The sequence below is a fragment of the Lepidothrix coronata genome, unplaced genomic scaffold, assembly GCF_001604755.1.
Source record: "Lepidothrix coronata isolate B3197 unplaced genomic scaffold, Lepidothrix_coronata-1.0 Scaffold253, whole genome shotgun sequence".
NCBI classification, from domain to species: Eukaryota; Metazoa; Chordata; class Aves; order Passeriformes; family Pipridae; genus Lepidothrix; species Lepidothrix coronata.
The window spans coordinates 592,734-599,865 of NW_016690433.1; the positions used below are offsets into that span (position 1 = coordinate 592,734).

Here is a 7,132-nt window from a genome sequence, read left to right on the forward strand (position 1 = left end):
TTTATTAATACAATTTGTTTTCAGCACATATATATCAGAACATTCCTTCCTTGTTGTATGTATCAAAAAATAAAAAACATTAAAAATTACTGAAACATATAGTGGTGCTACTGAGAACAATTTGAACAAAGGTAATTTTCTTGACAGTTTATACATAATTTTTCCAGTTTATAAAGGCAAGAAAATGCTTGCCATAATCTCAGCCACAGTGGTGCCTTTGACTATAATAATTCTCAGCATTCATTGGGGTAGCCCTGCTAGTTTCAACATTTAGTGACTTGGACTGAGTTCATGTCTATTGCACTACACAGTTACACAAAACATATTGAAATTCACTTCCTATAGTCTTCTAACAAGGCAAGTGCACATTTTAGTGGTGATTGTACCCAACAGGAATCTGATATCCAAGGGGTGAGTTCTTAATTCAGCTGCGGCTCAGTTTTTACATTTCTGAAATGACTTTGTCCTCTCAGGGTTGCTGAAAAGGAGAGGTCTGAAGAAAGTGCTGCATATTGCAGAGAATATTCATTACCAGTCTAATTGTTGATACTAAAAACTTGACTTTTGCCCTTCCACATAAGGGCTTAAAGAAGTTCTGCAGTTAGCCCTATCAATAGCCCAGAGTCAGCAATGCCTTTTTCAGAGGAACACAGTCTCATTAGCATTGAAAAGTATTTCCCTCCTTTGCCCTTTATGACAGTGAGAAGCATGCATACAGAAATGTTACGGCAGGCATTTTACTCCCCTTTTAGGATCACTACAGTTTGGACTGCATGCCAATAAGAATTTCCTTGCAATGTGATATCAACCAAATTTCAGATTTCCAGCCCAGGTCATGTGTCTTTCAGTACTTGCTCTTTGCATATTTTCACACAATAAAAAATTCCAATAATTTTGGTTCAAATATGCTGAAAGTTTTAATTTCAAAAGTGCTGAGCAAAAAAAAGCTTCCAGTTCAGACCAGGGGTGATGCACAGCATTTCATTTCAAGTATGTTAAGTTGCAATGCTTTTCAGGAGTTGAAGTGTAAGCCACCTCATCAGACTGTCTCTTCATTATTATGTTCATCTCAGAGTATATAACACAAAATTGTTCAGAGGGGAATTCTTCATTATGTTCTGGTCTGTGTAATCCTCTGAGGAGTACAGCTCATGGGGAAGAGTGCTCTCCTGAACACCCTGGGAATTGCTAGGAAATACCATTTGATGTTAGGTTCATCCAATTAACCAACCAATTCAGTCTTTGAAACTAGGTTGAAGCAAAACAGTCCTCCTTTTTATTTTCTCGATGTAAAAGTCTAGACTAGCAAAACTGCTGTTCCATTTTCTGCCTTTTTAAGAGATAGAGTAACAATTTTTACTTTCTTCCTGCCTACATTTGGACTTTCAGTTACACTATGGGGAGTAGAACTCTGCAAAACATTTAAAGCTTAACAGATTTCAAAAATGCCCTTTGTCTTTCCCATTTGACTTCTTAAAGAAGTGAAAAAGCAATGCAAGTCAGGCATTCAGCTTCATAAAGAAGAGTCTGTACAAACGGCATACTAGAAAAAACTGGCCTCTGAGCTAAAGAGTTCATTCACTTCCGATAACCATCTTTTTTTTTGAGAGTACAATTCTGGGGGTTTTTTACCATTTTAACGACTTGTGTTATTTTGCCCCTGAAAATACCAGCTATTTCCTGTATTGTGAGCAAAAACGAAGGGAAAGCTTAAATCTGAGGACACATACTTCCTAACAATGTGTGTAATCTCATTGCAAGACTACTGCTTAGCTTTAGACTCATGGAATCACGGACTAGTTCATTAGGGTTGGAAGGGACCTCTGGAGATCACCTAGTCCAACCTCCAAAACTTTATCAGCTTTGCAGATGGAGGTGATTCTGTCAAGTTTGCAGTTAGCACAGCCTGATCACTGCAGGGGCTGATATAGATCTTAACACTAATAAGATGTATAACATTCCCTGTCAGCAAGAGATCTACAAAACAATCAGTCAGTCCCCAAACTCCAAGCTTCACTTGGAAGCTTTGATTGCTCTAGGTAGGTCTTGACTTGTTAAAAAATATTGGACTTCTTTATTCCATTTTAATTTCTATTATATTGTCCATTACCATCTCTTAATCTTTGGTGCATGTATATGTACTACCTCACCTCTGCTTTGATATGCAGATCTTGGTCATATTAGTTCATTGTCACAACATTGCTGTTGTGGTTTCTGGGTCTTGCTTTTCACCAGGTTCAGGAAAACCTGGCCACTGGGGAAAACTGTGAAATTACAGGAAGTTTCTGACACTCCCCATGGAAAATTATTGAGCTTGAAGAGGAAAAGGTATTTTCCACTCCATTCTGACAGGTAGAAGTGCTATAGATGATACTTTCATTGTTAAATGCATTTAAATTAATATGAAGCAACCAGCTCTATCTCAAGAAACATTCACAGTTCTAACAAATAATCACTTCCTCCTGAATCAGGTGATTCACCTTCCAAATTTAGCTTTCTATGAGAATGAAAAATAACAGACGTTTTCCCCAAATCACTCAAATTGTGAATTCTACAAAATTCCATTAATTTTATTTCTCAAGTATGCTTCTAGGCAATGGGTCATTTTTACCCCATTTTTCTGCCCCTACTCCCTTTCTAGCTATTTTACACCAAGTAAGAAACAAATAACCTTATCTGCAGCTGTTAAAAGTCACCTTAATATATATTAACACTTAACCAATTCCACTGAGTTAGTCCAAAGTTCTTTAATGTGCTGAATTATTATCTAAAGAACACTGGGAGAACTTTGCAGCAGCAGGTACAAAGCAGATGTAGGCTGGCAGAGCTCCCCAGCATGATTCATGTCAGCTGAACCTCTGTTAATGCTTGAATGCTTTCTTAAAATGTGACTCCACTTTTGATCCCATTGAAGTAGAAGAAGCTTATCTGATCCTTCTCAATCTGCATAACAAGTTTTCTCATGAGGCTTCCCAGCTCTGCAAACGTCATCAGTGTTATCATTAGGAGAACAGCCTTTCTCACAGTACTTAGGAACTTGCTTTGCTAAAATCAGGAAGGGAGGTCCTATGAAAATGGAAAATAACACAACATAGGGAAAGTGACTCACAATATATTGAGTTCTTAAAAGGTCCTAGATGAAATGATAATAATAATAACCTTCACTTTCCAATAACTGAACCAAACCTTTTCTTTAGGCTCAGACTGAATTTATTTCATGTCAAACTGGCTTCTGAATCACTCAGAAATGCTTCATCTGCTCTAATATCTTCCCTCATATGATGCAATTGACATCCCATTTGGACTTCAGCAGTGTGAGTTCAAGGCTACTACTTGGTTGTCTTGTTTTCATGTACAGCTGTGTTATGAGGATCAGTCAATAGGGTCTTCAGTGTCTTTTGACAGACAGATTGAAGACACGAAGAGAGCAGATAGCTAGATGTCACAAAAATGTAGTTAAATATAGAAGCTTCAAATATGTCATTCCATACCAGTTTTGTTTTGGTTTGGTTTTTTTTCCTAACTAGTCACTTGCAGTATTTTGTTACAGTGTTAAAAGATTTCCTGTGGTGTTTATTCTAACTGAAATTATGCTCTCTCACATGAATACTTATGTGCAAATCTCGAGAAAAATCTGGATCAATCTATAATGGGAAATTGCCAGTGTACTGAAGCCAGCACCTGAGGTTAATGCTCTGTCTTCTGTCATTGCTGCAACAACTTGTATCTGATGTCTTCACAAGCAGGCAAGATCCAGGCAGCCAGTCTTGGATTAATGGTTTCCAAGGCTTCTTTTCTCAGATCTCTTCCATGGGAAGAGACCTGTCTCCTTATCTACCATGTTATTTGTTCTTTCAAACATGATAATGCCCAAAATTTCACAAATTATTAAGGAGTTCAATACAATTCAGAGGTTCTTTGAATTATATTTGTTCTGAGTAATTAATTTCAACTTGCTACTTTTATGGAATTTAAACAGATGGTAGATCATTTAAGCACATGTATAACTTTAAGCACAAAACATTCCCTGAGTCTAAAGAAACTACTGGAAGATGTAAATACCTATGTGAGTGCCCCGAGGGTTTAGGTCTTGTGACTTCCTGCTTGGAAGTACATAGACGTTGCCTTTTCACCTGGCAAGGATGTGTAGGGACACATTCATGAGCATTTGCAATCTACCCATTGAATTCAGTGAAATGGCTAATACTCTAAATTAGGTACTAACTTGACTCCTCTGTTGAAATTAGTCCAAAGAAATAAATAAAGATCCTTAGAGTATTTAATCGGACACCTCCAATTCTGTCTGTGTAACTCTGAGCTACCCTGAGAGTCAGAGACCTTTTCCACACTATCTACAGAAAGAAGGAGTGTGCAGTTTGAGATGTAAACAAAAAAGCACGCACACCAAATACACAGCTGCTTAGACACAGTGAGGAGGAAACAGGAAAAAGGATGCATGTTTGAACTCCTGTCTTTCTCTTTTGGAAGCAGTCCTGACTGAAATCCAGATATTATATACACAGGAAATATAGCCATGAAGCCTCAAGGCTCTGCTGGTCTATCTGTAGACCTGATACCAAACAAGCTTTGCCCACCTACACACTCAGCCTGTCATAGGAAAGGAAAGAAAAGATTTTATACAGCCATCAGAGAAGGGCCAGGTGTCTGTGCAACCCCTATCACAACAGCACCTGGGCCGGTAACAGGGCTCCCAGGCACCACTGTAACACACACCAAAATCTGCTCTGCAGCAACTTGCATCTTGGTGTGGCATTATAGCCCACCTTGGTAAGACCTAAAATCCAATCAGAGAATGCATACAATGCAAGGCATTATGCAAGCTGTCATGCAAGTCCAACTGCTGGCACCAGGGTGCTGTCTTGGTATTGATTATGCTAAAACCATCTTGGTTCACCAGACTTCGAATCAGATAAGATGGTAGCTGGCCTGCAAATGTATGACTAGCAGTCAATCATTTTATACTATAAAAGTTCTCTTTCAAAGAACTCTCATGCAGTCAGGTTCTTCTGACATAACCCTTCTTGGTGTGTATGTGTGGAGATTCCTCCCTTGGGTGGCGATGCCTTCCAAGGATACTCCTCAAAGCTGAGAGAAAGATATCTCCCCATGAGTGTTGGTATGAGTGAGTTACAACAATCTTTAATTAAAAATTATTTCTTTTTTCTAGCTTTAATATAATTGCTTCAATATAGTGCACTGTCCTATCTTATACTATACTACTAGTAGTTTTAACACTTGTAGTATGTAGTAAGCAATTCTGATTAAGATCTTTGTCTGATCATTTTTAATAATAAATGGTTCATTTTATATAAATACTCTCATTTTGCCAATCATTAAAACCTGCAGGACAAAAGTCGTTCCATCACACTTCTATAATTCCTTAAATTTAAACCATTGACATAATCTAAGGCTAAGATTGGATTCAGGTGCACCTAGACTCCTCTCTGAGAAGGAGTTTAGAAAGCAAGGGAGTCCTTTCTGCACCTTGTGGCTCAACGGCAGGGTTTTGTTTGAGTTTTTTTTTTAATAAATTTTGCCTAAGCCTTCCACTCCCACCCGCGACACTTGTCACACAAAACCAAAATGTGGCTGTGCATTTTCCCATGGCAAACTCAGCTGTGTCTGTCAGAGCAGTGCAGAACTTACATTAATTTGGAAAATAGCAAAATGTAGGAAACATGAAAGTGCCTGCACTTCTCATATGTCTCTGAAAAATTTCATCAATCATTCCACTGCCTAAGCCTTAAGGATTTCTACCAGCTAAGAAAGAAAAAAATCTAGGGTGAGGAGATGACAATAAAATAAAAAGATCCTAAGTGGGGGGGAAAAAAGAACTTATAAATAAAAAACAACTTTCAACTTCTTCCTTTTAGATGAGAGACGTTCCCCTTCTGAGCCCCAAATACTTTATAGGTTAGAGACAGGACATGAAAAATATATTCTGTCTCCTCTCTTCCTGTCGCTCTTATGTTGAGATGGCCAAAGCGACATAGAATCTTCTTCCAAACAGGGACAGGATAGCAAGAAGGCTGGAAGAGATCTTTATTGTAACAGGTTGCAGACATTTATGCTTTTCACACAACATACATGTGAACTTACTATCGGTGCCTTTCATGTAAACATACATCAGGCCATACACATCTCAGTTTACTATTTTTGTCTTCATGTATAAATACATCAAGATTGGCTGCAAAATAGTAAACTCATGCTGACACAGCTTTTGTCGAGTCATAATGATTTGCAGAAAGTCTGGGAAGTCCATTTTTGTACTTCCTGTCTTCCATCTTCTTACTTTCTTTCTTACAGACTTCTTGTTGTCTCTGACATTTTCCAGTTCCCATCTGTCAGTCATCACAAGAGAGCTGCAGAACAATTCTGCTTACAGAGATGCTATTTAGTTTTTGGGACAGATCCTCTGGAGGATCCAGACCTAAAGGGTTTTGCAACGAATGACTGTAAACTCTTTAGAAGGGATAGGCAAAGAAGGAGAGGTGGTAGCCATGTATGTTAGGAAGTGTTTCAATTGTCTAGAGTTTTATGATGAGGATGATAGAGTTGAGTGTTTATGGATGAGACTGAGGATGAAGGCCAGCAAGTCAGATGCCATGGTGAGAGTCTGTTGCAGACCACCCAACCAGGTGAAGAGGCAGAGGAAATAGCAGCTGGGAGGAGTCTCGTAATTGCCAGTCCTTGTTCTCATGGGGAAATTACCAGATATATGCTGGAAATACCATACAGCAGAGATGAAAGAGGATATAGGAGGTTCCTGTAGTGTATGAAAGAAATCTTCCTAACCCAGTGGATGAGTAAAACAAGTAGAGAAAGTGCCCCACTGGACCTGTTGCTTGTGAAGAGAGAAGGATTGGGCACAATGACCATGAAATGGTAAGAGATTCTTGGAGAAGTAAGAAGAGGGGTCAGCAGAACTGTTCACTTGGGCTTCTGTAGGGCAGACTTCGGCCTGTGTATGAAAGTAGTTGTCAGAGTCCCTTGCCCTCAAGTTGCACCAGAGGAGGTTTAGGTTGGACATTAGAAAATTTCCTTCACAGACATAGTTGTCAAGTATTGGAACACACTGCCCAGGGAATTGGTTGAAGCATCATCCCTAGAG

General features: G+C 38.8%; 2 long non-coding RNA genes across 3 annotated transcripts in view; one reads left to right on the top strand and one right to left on the bottom strand.

Moving 5' to 3' along the window:
• LOC108507361 overlaps positions 1-7,132 on the top strand; it is a 29,476-nt gene that overhangs the window by 19,090 nt on the left and 3,254 nt on the right. The window lies entirely within an intron of this gene.
• Positions 2,762-7,132, bottom strand: part of LOC108507364 — a 22,151-nt gene continuing 17,780 nt past the window's right edge. The window contains exon 3 of the long non-coding RNA XR_001878102.1: positions 2,762-3,066. This is a non-coding gene — a long non-coding RNA (uncharacterized LOC108507364). The remainder of the gene's footprint in view (positions 3,067-7,132) is intronic.